This window comes from Molossus molossus, unplaced genomic scaffold (genome assembly GCF_014108415.1).
Source record: "Molossus molossus isolate mMolMol1 unplaced genomic scaffold, mMolMol1.p scaffold_m16_p_21, whole genome shotgun sequence".
Lineage (NCBI taxonomy): Eukaryota > Metazoa > Chordata > Mammalia > Chiroptera > Molossidae > Molossus > Molossus molossus.
This window is the reverse complement of record NW_023425357.1, coordinates 47,508,545-47,524,224: the sequence shown is the minus strand read 5'-3', so window position 1 is coordinate 47,524,224 and position 15,680 is coordinate 47,508,545. Positions and strand designations below refer to the sequence as shown.

Genomic DNA, 15,680 nt, shown 5'->3' with positions numbered 1-15,680 from the left:
GCAGGTCCCCTCCGTGGGCCTCACGGCCCGAAGGGAGACGATGCGGCAGGTCCCTCCGTGGGGCTCACGGTCCCCGGAAGGGAGACGATGGCGGCAGGTCCCTCCGTGGGGCTCATGGTCCCCGGAAGGGAGACGATGGCGGCAGGTCCCTCCGTGGGGCTGGCGGCGTCTTCGTGAGGCGTGTCCTGCTGACCACAGGGCGTGTGGGCGTGTGGGCACGGCTCGTGCCTGCTGGCACCGCGCGCTGGTATCAGTGGCAGGCTGGGGGTGCAGGAGTCTGGCCACTCCCTCTGAGGGAAGAGCTGGAGGCCGGGAACCTCGGGCTCCACTCCCCACCTTGTCACCAAACAGGGGTGTTTCCTGTGAAGATAAAAGAGAGAAAATGGCCCCAGCTCCCCGCCGCATGCTCGGAAGGGTCCCCGAGGGCCAGGTGGCGCTTCTCCCTGTCTCAGGAGGTCGCCACTCATGGCTCCTGGCCCTTCCCACTCTGCGGCCTCACCACGGGGCCCCTCTGGGACCCCAGTGGGGACCTTGAGGCCCGGCAAAGCAGAAGGGGAACTGGGGTTTGGCTCCTGGCCTGGTGGGGCCCAGGGCTTCCCAGGTTCTCTGGGGACTCACCGTGTGGAACAGGAATTCCAGCCTGGGCCTGGCCCCCGCGTGGGGCAGCTGTGCTGTGGACAGGCAGCAGGCGGGGCTGGAGACCTCGGACCTCCCAGAGCCGGGGAGGCCCCTCACGGTGCCGGTGGGGAAACTGAGGCGCGGCCTGTGTGTGCGCCAGGTTGCTCCGGCCTCGAATTGCTCGTCAAGGACACATTCGCCCCCTTGCCTCCAGCCGCTGTCTCGGGGCTGCTAATGGAGGTTTCTGTGCTCGGTTATTTTCACTTTGTGAAAATTGTTCCAGCTTAAAGCTTCCAATTTCCATGAGGTCATTGGAGCAGGAGCCTGGCCTGAGAGCTCCCTGCACCCCCGTTGAGGGCTGTGCTGCGGCTGGGGGGGCCCTCGGCGCACCCCTGGAGGCGCGGAGCCGAAGCTTGCTGCCCCCGCCGCCGCTGAGCGAGCAGGAAGCTGTGGGTCCCAGCTGTGACTCACGCTCGTTAGGTGTCTGGGGAGACGTCTGCACATGTGTGAGCCTGGATGCTGGCGGAGAGGGGCTGGCCACCTCCAAGCCGGCTCAGACCCTGGCCCCGCTGCCCGGGGGCCCTGGAGGAGAGCCAGGTAAAGTGGGGTGTGTGGGGACGGGTTGCTGCAGTCTGTCCTAGTGGCCTGGGCCCAAGGGGACCGCTGGACAACAGCCCCCGCAGGCAGACCTGGCCGGCCGGGCAGCGGACGGACAGGGCCAGGGTCTGGGCTGGGGGTGGCGGAGGCGCTCGGAGCCTCCTGGGCAGACAGCCGGGTGCGGAGGCTCCTGGGCAGAGGCCCAGAGGCAACCTGTCGCTGGCTTTCTGCAGCCAACAGGAAGGTGCCGTTACTTCGGCGGACGTTCCCGTGGCCCGTGGCACCTAGAATTCTGTGAACCACTCAGCCCACATTCTTCCAGGGCTGCCGTTTACACTACAAGTGCGCGTGCTTTTCTCAATGGCTCCGCGTCAGCGCGGGCGGGCAAGGGAGTTTGTTTTATTAGGTTAACAAAACAGACGAAAAGCCCAAACTCTGGAAGTGATTCACGCTGAGACAGAGAACCAAGATGCCTAACGAAAACGAACTCGTCTCCCTGTCTGTCCAGCCTCTCCCAACCCACTCGCGAACCTTTGCGAGTGGGTCCTTCCGGATGGTTCCACATGCTCATCAAACACATGCTCATCACAGACGCAGGGGGAGCAGGAGCCCCTCCCTGTCACCACATGGCGGGCAGGACAGCTGGGTGGGGGTTTCCTCTGGGGCCGGCCCTGGGGGAGGGGCAAGGGCAGGGGACGGCCGCCGAGTGCAGCTGGTGACCTCCGTGGACTGGGACCTGCGCCGGGCCCTCTGCCGCAGCCCCCGCGCCCGGGGGTGTTTAAACTGTTAGCACTTGACTTTCCTGTGTTTCGGAAGAAAGAAGCCGGTGCACAGGGCTCAGAGTCTGTGAGTTGGTGAGTGTGCTTTGCCTGGGACAAGCCCAGGGAGGCACTGAAGTGAAAAGTGGAGGCCTGAGAGAAAGTGCAGGGGGCCGGCGGGCAGGAAGTGGGGGTCTGGGGTGCCAGCTGCAGGCCTGCCGGCCCCCCACGGGCCTGGCCCTCTGGGGTTTTCCTGTGGCCCCGTGTGGGGTGGCGGTGGAGGGAGGGGGAGTTCTGGGCTCTTCCGGATTCGAGGCCCTCGGGAGGGGAGGTGAGAACTGGGGTATCTCCAGCAGTCTCTGTGGAGAAGGGCGGTGTCCCAGGAGTGGCGGGTGCGGGTGGTCGCCGAGGGCCTCTGCCAGGGTCTGGGGGGATGGCGTCTCCTGGGGACAGGGAGCAGTGGGGTGAGCAGGAGGAGCCTCCAGACAGGCCGCAGGGACGCTGCAGAGGAGACAAAGGTCTGACTTGATGTTGCTTTGGGGACTCGGACCCCTCTTTACAATTTGTGACTGTTGCTTTAACCGGGCCCCTGCTCTCCCCACCACCCTGTGACTTCTGTCCCCAGTTTACAGAGAAGACAGGCCCAGCGGGCGTCCACCCACACACCTCTCCTGAGAGCTGCGCGTTCGAGCCCAGGACACGGCCTGTCTGGAGAGGTGGGGTGCGTGGGGGCCCCCCTGGCGGAGTGAGGACGTTTTCCCTCCAAGGGAGGCCGGGCCGGCCCCTGGGCTGCACCCGCCGCGGTGGCCGGGGCTGAGTGTGCCTGGACGCGGGCTCGCGTCACCTCCAGGATCGCGGCCAGGTGGCCGTCCCTCCGCGCTGTCCCTCGCCTCCCCCTCCCGTCCCGGAGGAACAGGGTGCTGGGCACTTTGACTCTGAGCTGACGGCAGCTTTGCCGCGTCGCCCGATAATGTAACCTGCTGGAAAGTTCCAGGCCTCTGCGGGAGCAGGCAGCCTGGTCTCACTGGGCGCCCGTCTCAGCAGCGGGTCTGGCCGAGCGTGGGGTCAGGTCTCAGGGTGGCAGGAGGTGCTGACGGGGACCTTTGGGCTTTTACTCTGCCTGACGAACCCTAAGTAGCCGAGATCTGGAGGCCCAGAGCTGGGTTCGTTCGGCCCAGGTCACAGGAGTGAAGAAGACACATCTGAACAGCCCGAGGAGCGGGGGTGTTAGGTGATCCTGGGGCCAGCCCCTCCCTCCAGGCGCGGGGTGGCCTCTGGTGTGGGGGGCGGGCAAGGCCTGGAGAGATTCTGGCGTCTGTGAAAGGGGCTGCTCGTGGTCCCCAGAGTGCAGTGCTGGGGACCCAGCGAGGAGACGCCGCCCTGTGCCTGGCCCGGGGCATCACTGCTGCCACCGCTGCGTCTCGGCTCTGCCCCCACCCCCGTCTTGCCTGGCGCAGGGGGTGGACACGTCCTGGGAGGGTGGGCAGGGCTGGTGAGGGGCCTCCCTGGCAGCCTGCACCCCCGGCCTAGTCAGCATTCCTGTGTCCTCATCTGTAGACTGGCAGTGCCCGGGCGGGTTTCTGGGAGAGTTAAAAGCATCTGAGACCAAGCTCAGGCCCAGGGTTTTCCTGGCAATGGAGCCCTCCTGCCAGCCCCTGCTCTGCCGTGTGGTCCACTGGCCCACCGGTAACGATGGTGCAGCGTGCCCACCTGAAAGCCAGCAGCATCCGGCTGCACCTGCGCTGCCCACGGATTTCACAACTGGCCACGTCATGGCTTGGCGTTGCCCAATCCTGGGCGCACCCCTGGGCACACCTGGGTGCAGAGCAGCTTCCAGCCCTGCTCCCCCGTCCCCAGGCGCCCTGCGCCCACCCTGGGAGCCATCTGGGTGTTGGTGTGGCAGTGGTGAGCCCTGGGCAAGAGGTGGGCTTAGTTCCTCTTTGGTGACCCTTCTCGTGTGACACCTGGGACTGTCCCCTCTCTTGCCGTCCGCTGACCTCTTTGACAGGTGTAATTCCCTGGTGTTTTCTGAGCACCAGCCAAGCCCCATGCTGGGAAGGGAAACCTGAGCTGACCTGTGGTTCAGATGGAGGGATGGCGGACCGGGGCCCGGAGAAGAGGCTGTGGGGCTCCGGGCTCCCCCCACACGCCCGTCTGATCAGTCTGCCCTGAGGTGTGTGCTGGACCCCTTCTCCCGGCCTCCTGGCAGCCTGCACCCCAGTCCTGTCTCTGTGGCCTCTCGTGTACTCGGGCTGGGCCCCGACTGGCTCCTGCTTGGCCCACTGTCCCCTCCTGGCTTGTGCCGCCCCCGAGGGCTCCCCTTCAGAGTCCCCGAGCTCAGGAGAAGAGGTGGCATCCACCTGGAACCCCCCCCATGGCTGTCTCGCTGGTGCCTGTGCTGGGGGACACGGAGCACCCTCCGTCCTCCGCTTCATGCCTGTCTGCACCCCTCCCTGCACTGACCACGGGAGGAGATACCCTGCAACGTGCCTGGGGGCAGGAAGCAAACTGAGGAGTTTGCTTCAGGTACCCCAGTTCGCAGCCATGTTCCTGGCCCCCAAGGCCACCTCTTCTGGCTTCCTCCTGGGCCCGGCTGGAGGTGACGGGCGGGCGTGCTCGTGCAGGCTGCTGGCGCTTGGGGTTGGCAGTGAGGCAGGCCTGACTTTTGAGGAGTGTGAGGCCCCCAGGGGGTGCGTGCTGCTGAAGGCATCCCCTCCGACCTCAGGACAGCCCGATGGAGGCCTCCGTCCCCGGGGTCCAGGCCCTTCCCCCCCCTCAGGGATGTCCCCAGCCCCTCTGAAGTGCCCCAGTCTCCTGCCTCAGGTGCATGGCTTCGGGCATCACTGGCAGCAGGTGAGGCCCAGGGTCCTGGGTGCGGCTGCTCTCTGCACGGGCAGCAGGCCCCGAGGACCCCACCACCAGGACCTCCGGACTCGGGAGTGTCCTGGTCGGAGCTGTGAAGTGGGCACTTCCCCTGGCCTCCCTCAGTGGGGGTGTGGGCTAGGGACGCGTCTTCCCTCCTCCCGGCCTGTCTCCCCGACTCTGCAGTGGACAGGCCGACTCCTCTTGCTGACCTCCCTGAGCGGCCCGGGCTCTGCAGGCTCTGCCTTCCCTGCTCCTGACCTCCCAGTCCTGCCCCCTGACCCCGCTGGGGAGGGGCCTTTGAGGGTCAGTGCAGGTGCTGCTTTCCTGTGGCCCCTCCTGCAACGACCAGACTCCCGGAGCTGAGCCGCAGCCGGTTCCCTGGGGAGGGGCTGCCTGAGTGCCAGGCAGGGCCTGGGGGCAGCTCATCAGCATTTCTTGGCCAGGCCCCACTTTCTGGGCAAGGGAAGAGAAAAAATGCCTTCTGGGGGCTGGCAGGAAGTAAGACCACGCCCCCTGGGACTTGAAGTGTGTCCCCAGTGCCTACTGATGTCAGGATTTCTGTGGCCGCCCACCCCTCGTGTTTGGAGCCCGCCGGGTGACCCTGGAGGATGGCACTCCCGTGTGCCAGCTTCTGTGCGAAGCCCTGGGCACTAGGTACCGTTATCAGTCCATTCTGTGAGTGAGGAAGCGGAGGCCCAGAGAGGTCAGTGCACCCACCCCGGGTCACACAGCTCCTCTCCTGTGGAACTCGGGTTCACAGCTGCTGACCCCCGAGCCCACGCTCTCAACCGGCGGGCTTTCCTGCCTGCCCCGCCCGCCCCAGGCTTGAGCTCTGCCAGGGCCCACGTGGGTCTTGGTTGCCGTGTGTCTTGTGTCATCACTGCCTCTCTGGGCACCCGCATGGGCACGAGCCCAGTGGGCCCGGTTCCCTGTGCCCTGCCGTGCAGCTGCAGGACGATGAGGCGTTTCCGTAGCCCTGAGATCGTTCCGCCCGAACAGGCTGGGGAGTGGGGGCGTTTCCATCCCCGTCGCTCAGGTGGAAGTCCTGAGAGGCAGGTGGCCTGCCAGAGCTCATGCAGACAGGCCTGGCACGCCCGGGTCGGGGCCCAGCCGCTGGTGGCCAGTTTGTGTGCCAGGCCGTGTTGGATCCCGGACGCCGGGCACTGCGTGGCCAGGCCTCAGCCCTGGGGGAGGTGTCCCCTTGCCGGGCAGTGACAGGCCAGGGCCCTGTGCTGCGGGAGGACAGGCACGGGGATGCTGCTGGGGCAGGCTCTGCACCCAGAGTAGTGGAGATCGGCGGCCCTCCTGGAGGAGGTGGCAGCTGAGCTGGCTCGGGAGGGCGGGCAGGAGCCTGCCGGGCGGAGGGAGGTGGGCTGTGCTCTCGGGCTGCCAGAGCCGGAGGCTGGAGGTGGGGCTTGTTTGGGGAACCGGAATAAGTCAAATCGTGCAGCCCTGAAGGAGGCCTTGGGGAGCCCTCAGGAGGTTTTTGGCCAGGGTGAGCAGGATTGGGCTGAGTGTGCTTGGGGTCCTGGGCAGGTGTGGGAAGCCCTGGCGGACTGTCTCAGGGAGCTTGGAGGACGTGGGGATGCTGTGGGCTGAGTCTCTGTCAGGCATTTGGCACGCCCAGCCCAGCCCTGGCTCCGGCCAGCAGGGCTTTGTGGAAGGAAGGAGTGAGTACCCAGGACGGGCCGCTCCGCTCCAGGGCCGGCGGTAGGAGGGCCTCTCGAGCCCCCATGTGGGTGCCACTGTGGAAGCCGAGCTGTGGTTTGGGGGTGTTCGGCTGGGGCTGCTTCCCTGCAGAAGGTTCTCCCAGCCTCTGGGCTGGGCCTCACCAGGCAGCCCCGCCCCTTGCACGCCCCTTAACCTCACTCAGGTGCTCAGGAACCTGGAGGAGGGCGGGGGGGTCTCAGCCCCTTGGGTTGGGGCTGTGAATGTTGATGGCTGGTGCTGCAGGAGCCAAACTGGGGGCCTCTGGGCCAGGCAGTGGGTGCCTCACTGAGCCCTGGGGATGGCCGCCCCCAGTGCAGCCTGCGAGTTCTGGGGGGGTGCCTTGCCCACTGACCCCTCTCTGGCCAGCTGCTCTGCTAGTCTGAATGGGAAGGGCCCTCGCAGATGCTGGAGGAATCGGGCCCAGGGCAGGTGAGGGGCAGAGCTGAGACTGTCTCCTAACAGCCCAGTGTTCGGGCCCCTTCACTGCTCGCCAGGGGCAGGTGGGGAGACTGAGGCAGGAGGCCACCTTTCTGCAATGCACGGGAGGGGCAGGAAGTGGGACAGGAGGCGATTGTCCTGGTTGGTGTTTAGAGCTCAGTCCCTGCTTGTTCTTCTCCAGGGCAGATTGCCCCCCAGCTGAGAACTACCTGAGGGCCAGGGCTGTCCCCCAGGCGTGTTCTCGGCTCCTCCCCTCACACCTACCCCAGAGGCCGAGCTCAGGGCTGCCCCCCTCCCTGTGCCCATCTCGCCCTACCCAGAGTCAGGATGTGGGGAGTGGGGGCCCCAGCCTGAGGGAGCCCCCAGGCTGGCAGAGGAGGAAAGGGCAGGTCGTGGCCTCTGGTGTCCAGGAAGTCTTCTTGGGGGAGAAGCTCTGAGCTGACTCTGGGAGACTCCAAAGGGTTCATTGGGGACTTCATGCAAAAAAGAGTCCCTTGAACCGAAAAGACTGGGAGATGTTTAGCTGTGTTTAATTCAGCAAGTTCTTTCCCTGCAGGACTTGTCAGAGCCTTTGATTTGCTAATGTGCTCAAGAAATCTTTAAAGGAGGAGCATATTAACTTGCCTTGCCTGTGACCAGAAGCTGGTGTAGAGTGTGGCCCTGTGTGTGTAGCTTTCATGGCCCCACCATGGGCCAGAGCATGTCTCAGGAGATGCAGACACAGTTGGAAAGAGCCCAGGCCTTGGAGTGGGGAGGTCTGGGTTTGAATCTCAGCTCTATTGCTTCCCAGCCAGGGGGCTTTGGACAAGGAGGTTAGGACCCCAGAGTCGTTCCCTGGCTGGAAATAGAGTGAGAGCCACTCCACCCTCACCTGGGGGTCAGGATGGAAGGACCTTGCCCCGTCCACCCCAGTCCTGCTCACTTTGGTGGAGGTTCTCAGAGGCTGACAGTCGGGGACGCCAGCCTGGCTGGTTTTCTGCCTTCTTTATCTCTGTTGGGCTCAGAGGTCACAGAGTGTGTCTTCAGGGTTGGGTGTTACGCTGTATCCTGTCAACAGACCTCGAGGGATTGGGGTGGAGACCTGATGCTGACCCCAGTGGACAGCTACTTTCTCGAGGCCTAACCGGGCCCCTCCTGGGGCTGTCAGCCATGCGGACAGCAGGCCTGAGATTCTGCGCACAGTTCTCTCCGCCCCCCGAGGCCAGGCCGCTCTCCGGGGAGGTGGTTCAGCACTCGGTCAGGGTGGAGCAGAAGGGGCAGGTTCCAGGCTCACTGCCAACCTGATAACGTGTGTCCTCTCGACTTGGGTCCTCTGGGCCAGGTGCAACCTCGGTGCTGTGTCCTTGTCGCCCCACTGGATCCTCTCAGAGCCCTGTGTGTTCAGAATTATTCTCTCCTTTCTTCACATGAGAAACTGAGGCACAGAGGGGGTAAGTAACTTCCTCAGGGTCATGCAGCTTAGACACCATGCACCTAAGATTTATTTTTTCTTTGAAAATTTTAAATGTATTTTTATGTACACACACACACACGTGCAAACACACACCAGCAAACGTGCTAGGAACACGTCTTTCCACATTAACAGGTTAAACTTAGTGTCACTTTAATTATCAATTGCCTTATAGTGCCCTTTCAGTTTTTATACTAGTGTCTTAATTTTTTTTTTTTTTTTTATCCTCACCCGAGGATATTTTTTCATTTTTTGTACAGATAGAGTGGGAGGGAGAGAGAGGAAGGGAGAGAGAGAGAGAGAGACATCGACGTGAAGGGACACATCGAGTGGCTGCCACCCGCACGACCAACCAGGGCCAGGGACAAACTGCAGCCGAAGTACGTGCCCTTAGCGGAACCGAACCCGGGTCTCTCCGGACCGCAGGCCAACGCTCTAACCGCTGAGCCAAACTGGCCAGGGCTAGTGTCTTAATTTTTTAATTGACTTTAAAAACCACTTTATTAAGCTGTGATTGACGTATCAAAAGCTCTATTTTTTTTTTTTTTAATCCTCACCCGAGGATACTTTTCCATTTATCTTCTGATAGAGTGGGAGGGAGAGAGAGAAACTTCGATGTGAGAGACACATCGACTGACTGCTTCCCACACGACCCCAACCAGGGCCGGGGATGAACCACAACGAGGTATGTGCCCTTGGCTGGAATCGGACCCATGACTCTGTGGTCCACGGGCCAACACTCTAACCGCTGAGCTAAACCGGCCAGGGCAAAAAGCTGCACATTTTTAACGCAGACAACTTCATGAGTTTGGAGATAAGTGTGTACTCATGTGCCATAACCCTTTCATTACCTCCGAAAGTTTTCTTTCACTCTATTATTATTTTTGTGATAACATAAAATCTATTCTCTTAAAAATTTTCAAAGTACACAACACAGTATTGTTAACTATAGACACGGTGTATACAGTAGACCTTGGTTTTTCTATTAAAAACTTAAAAAAAAATTGCACCAGCTAATCGTGACAGTAGAAAGTGAAGATGAAGAGAAGGAACATTTGGTCACTCTGTCGAAGCCACAGTTTGGTTTTTCCATGCCCGGGCTCCATCCTCTCTCTTTCAGGCATTACTGTTGCCACGTGGATTTTTTACAGGATACCCCAGGACTGTTCTAGCTGGTGCACCCTTTTGACAGCTGCATAGTATTCCACTGTGAGGGTGTATCCTGACGTATTCACCAGCTTCTGCCTGCTCGATGCCTTGTGCTCTGTCAAGGATTCGGACATGTCATTTCACGCACCTGAAAGTGTGTGGGATAAATTCCTTGAAGTAGACTTGCTAGGTCAAAGGTCTGTGTACGTTAGCGACTTTGTTAGATATGACTTCGGGCCTTTCTCGGGGGCGGTGCTGAGTCACACTCCTGTGAGGAGTGCGTGTGAGTGTCTGTTTCTGCCCTGCCCCCGCCAGCGCAGGTTTCTGAGACGCTTGGATCTTTGCTGGTGGGGTATGTGAAACTCTCCTTAGTAGTTGGACTTTGGGTGTTTCTCTTATCATACGTGGTGTGTGTGGGGGCTCAGCGTCTCTCCAAGTGTTTACGTGCCTGTCAGCGTTCTGTTCATCTCCTTCTCCCATTTTCTACTGGGTTATTGGTCTTTTTCTTGAAATTTTTTGTAGGAGCTCTTTGCATAGGAGGGAGATTAATTCCTCGGGATATGAGTTGCACATGTTTTCCTAATCTCTCATCTTTGGGTTTTGCTTTCGATAGTTTTTACTGTGTAGAAAAATTTTTAAAAATGTAATTGAACTTACCAGTCTTTTCATGATGGCTTTTAGTTTTTTTGTGGCAGGTTAGAAAGGATGGAGTCACGACAGCATTCCGTGGGAATTCTTTCGTGGTCTCTGGCTCTGGCAACTGTCCTGGTGTAAATCATGAACCCTGCTTGCTCTGTCTCTAGCCTCTGCAGCAGGCTGGCCGCAGGGCAGGGCTGCAGACTCGAACCCTCTGGCCCCGGCCAGGTCAGTGGTTGCTCAGACAGTGGTATACTGAGATGCATCCTCTCCCACCCCCGCCCCCTTTGGTGCCTTGCTGTCGGGTGGGCTGTGGGCAGCCTGCCATCCTAGAAGAACTGGCATCTCGTAAGGTTCCCAGAGGCCGGCTGGACTTCCCCTTTGTTTTCCTTACCCAGGGAAAGGGATCAGACGTGTTACACATGGGCATGAAAGTTTCCATCCCGCGAGGGGAGCCCAGTGAGGCAGTCTTAAAGGAATGAATCACTAATGGTGAAATTTCAGGCAAGAGTCGGGGAAAATACTGTTCTTCCCAGTAGGGGTGCCTGGTTGATTGGTCAGCCAGTGAGTCGACACTGTTGCTCAAACACCCACTGAGTGCAGAGCCCTTGCAGACAACCTGGGGGGAGTGGGTACTGAGGCCCCCGCCTTCTGGGAGCTTGTGCCTGGAGCACCTGCCTCTTGGCACCTCATTGGGGCCTGGCACAGGGAAGGTTCTATGCATAATGTTGATGAATGAATCCACGCTGCTTTCTCAAGGGGAATGGGTGGACTCCTCCCCGTCACCTCCCCGTCACCTCCCGGTCACTAGAATCCGCACAGAGGTAGCAAACCCGATTTATTATCCCTGGCAGCTGGTGCCTCGGGTTGAGGGGTAAATGGGGTATTTGCATTTTAAAGAGGATCAGCTGGCTAGGGTGATGCTTGGAGGGAGAGCAGGCTGAGGATTTCAGGCAGGAAGAGGAACTCCCTGCCCGCCCCCTCCGGGGTCAGGTGGCAGCGTCAGGCTCGCTCTCTGCCATCTCTTCTGTCCTTCTCTTTAGTCCTCCCCACGCGGCCTCAGAGGTCTGACATCACCACACCTTTGTAAGAGGGAAACCGAGGCCCAGACCAGGCAAGGGCCCTGCCCGGGCCCGGAGCAGATGGTGGCTGAGCTGGAGCACAGGCCTCTGGGCCAGGCTGGGGCTGGGGGGTCAGCCCGGGAGTTCTGGGGAGCGGAGAGCAGGAGGGCTGCTCCCGTCACTGGGGAACTTCAGCTCCCATCCATGGCTGCCACCAGGGGGTGGGAGGGGAAGTGGCAAGCTCTTGGGGACCCTGCCCCCTCAGGCCTCTGCCCCAGGGCTGGGCCTCCTCAGCTCTGGGGACTGAATCTTCTTTCTGGACTCATCTGCTGTCTTGTCCTGCCAACGACCTGTCAGCCGTCAGGACCTGGGCCTCACTCTGCCGCCAGCTCGGTGTCAGCACCACGTGTGCCGGGGAGGAGAGTGAGCCCATGTGGGGCGGCCACAGGACCCATGGCAGTGCAGCTGGGACTAGAACCGGGGTGCCTCCCTCCCGGGCATGGCTCACCTGGGCGAGGCGGGGGCTTCCTGCCCTGAGGGGACCCTCCTTCCTCGCCAGGGCTGCCCCACCTTTCCCCGCCTTTCCGCCTGGTCCAGGATTCCAGCTGGTTCACCCATCCAACCGTCCGTCCGTCCGTCCGTCCGTCCGTCCATTCTGCCCCCAACCCTGTGTGCAGGGCTCGGTGCAGGGTGCAGACACAAATCCTGGCGCGGCAGCGGGGTGAGCAGGTGCTGGGAGTCTGGCAGGGCCCGGGAAAGCCTCCCGGGGGGTGTCCCTGGGGAGGAGGAGTAGGGGGAGGGCTCGGGGACCGGAGAGGCTGGTGTTGGCGGAAGGCAGGCTTCCCTGCCAGTGTGGCTGGCATCCCTTAGCCCACGAGTTCCCCTTTGTGCCGGGCTTGTGCTGGGCAGAGCAGCTGCTGGCCGCGTCCACAGAGCTCAGTCTGCTGAGGCAGTGGCCCGCATGGGGCTCCTCCAGCAAAGGGAAGCCTGGGACCCGGCCGGGGGGCCAGCCTGCCAGGTGGGTGCGCTGCGGCGGCTGCAGTGCTCGGTCGCCCTGGGGGTGGGTGCAGGGCCGGGGCGGAGACTGCGCGGGGCCTCTCCTCTCCTCAGGCCTGCCCGCCCCCACTTCCTCTTTCTGGGCCCCCAGGGCCCAGGCCCCGTGCAGCTCCAGGCTGCTGCAGGCCAGAGGAAGCCGGGCTGGGGTTCCTGCCAGCACTGCTTGGGTGAGGAAGTGGGTGCCCTGTGTCTGTGAGAGCTGGGGGTGGTCTAGAAGTCCCCAAGGGCTGCGGCAGGGCTGCTGGCTGCCAGACCAGCCAGCTCTGCAGGGGAAGGGTTCCTGAGCACCGTTGAGGGCCGGGTCTTGCAGTCATGACTTGAGGCCGAGCCCCTGACGTCCAGCAGCTCTTCTGGCTGAGGAGCCTGGGCCTCACTAGTCAGAATTCGGCAAGGAGGGCACAGGCAGTCCTGTGTGGCATAGCTCGGAGGGCTTCCTGCAAAGAGAGGCCTCCTGGGTTGTGCTGGCTGAGAGAAGGCTGCCAGACCTTGCCCGGGGCCTTGAGAGGGAAGAGCAGCAAGGGGTTGGCAGGTGAGATGTTTTGGGCTGTGGATGTCGGCACTGTGAAGGCGAAGGGCAGGATGAGAGGTGGACCCTGATGGCCTGTGTTCAGATCCCAGCTCTCTTACTAGCTGTGTGACCTCAGGGAAATGACTGAACTTCTCTGTGCCTCAGTTCCCACACCCACGAGGTGGAAGCGGTGGTCCTCACCTGCCGGGCAGGTGAGTGGGTTTAGAGCCCACAGCTCCGGGCACCCAGTGAGTGCTCAGTGGATTTTGTGTGTGACATCCTTCACCCTCTGTCACAGGCCCTGGGGCTGCAGGGAGCTCCGAGCCCACCGGGCTCGCTTGGAGGAGGAGGATACTTTTCCTGGTACCAATTTCCACCTAAGGGTGCCCCTGAGCTCCCTAACTCCTCCCCGGGAGGAGTCTCGAGGCCAGGAGAGAGGAGGTGCCCCAGCCTCCTGCAGCCTGGCTGGGCCTGGGCGTGGAGTCTGGGGCACGGTGGAGGTATGAGTGTGAGGGTCCGCTTCCTGGCTCAGCCCTTCCAGAGGCTGTCGTAGGACTGACTGCGTCTCGGGGCCCACTCAGCTCTGGTCTACATGGGACCCTGCCCCCTGGCTCTGGGCCCATCAAGGGACCACGAGGGCTTTCCAGATGAGGCAAGTCGGGCGGCTCCTCGGGGGCTGGCCGGTGGATGGAGGGGTTCACAGGCCCTCTCTCCTGGCCCTGCCCAGCCCTGCCCCGCGCAGGAGCTGGACGAGTTCCATGCCCAGTGTTGGCATTGCCCACCTCCTGTCCCTGCAGCTGTTGCCTGGGAAGTGGCCTAATTAGAGCCCTCAGAGGCAGTTTACCAGGCCTGGTTTCCACGGATGCTGGCAACAGGGCCCTTCCTCCGTGTGCCTGGCTCAGCTGGGCTTTGTGTGCCTGGAAGGGCAGGTCTGTGGCTGGGGCACAGGCGGCAAAGAGCACGCGCACGTGTGTGTGCATGTGTCTGTGCGTGTGTGTGTCTGCATATGTATGCATGTCTCTGTGTGTGTATGCATGTGTATGCACATGTGTGCGTGTCTATGTGTATCTGCATGTGTGTGTCTCTGCGCACATGTGTGTATGTGTGTGCGTGTGTATGCGTGCATCTGCATGTGTGTCTGTGCGCACATGTGTGTATGTGTGTGTGCATGTATCTGTGCGTGTGTGTCTGTGCTTGTGTGTGTCTGCGTATGTATGCATGTCTGTGTGTGTATCTGCACGTGTATGTGTCTGTACAGGTGTGTGTCTGCATATCTGTGCGTGTGTCTGTGTGCATGTGTGTCTCTGTGTATCTGCATGTGTGTGCGCACACGTGTGTGTATGTGTGCGTCTGCTTGTGTGTATGCATGTCTTTGCGTGTGTCTGTGCATGTGTATGCATGTATCTGCATGTGTGTGTCTTGCGCACATGTGTGTATCTGTGTGTGTATGTGTGTGTGTCTGCTTGTGTATGCATGTCTGTGTGTGCGTGTCTGCATGTGTATGCACATGTGTGTGTCTGTGTGTATATGCATGTGTCTGCACACGTGTGTGTATGTGTGCATCTGCTTGTGTGTGTATGCATGTCTTCGCGTGTGTCTGGGCATGTGTATGCATGTATCTGCATGTGCGCGCGCGCACATGTGTGTGTCTGCGTGTGTATCTGCGTGTGTGTCTGCTTGTGTATGCATGTCTGTATGTTTGTGTGTACATGTGTATGCATGTGTATGCACATGTGTGTGTCTGTGTGTATATGCATGTGTCTGCACACGTGTGTGTATGTGTGCATCTGCTTGTGTGTGTATGCATGTCTTCGCGTGTGTCTGGGCATGTGTATGCATGTATCTGCATGTGCGCGCGCGCACATGTGTGTGTCTGCGTGTGTATCTGCGTGTGTGTCTGCTTGTGTATGCATGTCTGTATGTTTGTGTGTACATGTGTATGCATGTGTATGCACATGTGGGTCTGTGCACACATGTGTGTATGTATGTGCGCACATGTGCATGTGTGTATGCATGTCTGTGCGTGTACGTTTCTGCATGCGTGTGCGCACATGTGTATACGTGTGTATGTATGTACCTGTCTGTGTGTCTGTGCTTGTGTGTGTCTGTGTGTGTGTGCATTTCTGTGCACGTGTGCATGCATCTGTGTCTACGCACATGTGTGTATGCGTGTCTGTGCACGTGTGTGCTTGTCTCTGCTCATGTATGTATGCACATGTGTGCATGTGTCTGTGTCTCTGTGTGTGTGTATATGTGTGTGTGAGTGTGTCTGCGAATGTGTGTGTCTGTGTCTGCGTGTGTGTGTGCGCGTGTGTGCGTGTCTGTGGTTTTGCCTGGGATAGTGGCTGTGGGAGTTATCATCTCAGTGTTGGGGGTCCTCAGTCGGGCAGCCCTGATGCGCCAGCTTTGGCCCCAGGCCGGAGAGGCTGGCAGTGCTGTGTGGACTGGTGGCAGCTGGTTCAGCCCCAGGAGCTGCCACTGCCGGAAGGAGCTCCGGGGAAGCGTCTCTGCAGCGGGCAGGGCGCCTGGCTGGGCGGCGCCGGCTCGGGAGCTGGCAGACCTGAGATTGAGTCCCGGCCTTGCTGCCAGCCAGCTGCAGCTGTGTGGCCGTAGACCAGCCACGGTGCCTCTCCGGGCTGACACGCACCTGCGAAGTGGCTGGAACACCTTGGCCTTAGCAGGTGCAAAGGTGGGAGTGGGTACAGTGTGACAACGTTGCTACTGCAGATAGCTGCTTTAGGGGTGCCCTGTACGGGGGGCTTCTCAGGGCAGGGCCCTGCCCTGTTTTACAGACCCTGTGGCACAGGCTGGCATGTATAGTTGGCACTGAGAAA

The 15,680-nt window shown here is 60.8% G+C and overlaps 1 protein-coding gene across 6 annotated transcripts in view; it reads left to right on the top strand.

Moving 5' to 3' along the window:
- The first annotated feature begins 1,089 nt into the window (after positions 1-1,089).
- The window catches only part of ADCY7 (adenylate cyclase 7), a 41,893-nt gene continuing 27,302 nt past the window's right edge, over positions 1,090-15,680 (top strand). The window contains exons 1-2 of one of the 6 annotated variants that reach the window (XM_036275973.1): positions 6,275-6,333; positions 8,308-8,416. The gene's annotated coding sequence lies outside the window, so the exon portion shown is untranslated. The other 5 variants (XM_036275974.1, XM_036275979.1, XM_036275975.1 and 2 more) reach the window with 5 other exon arrangements.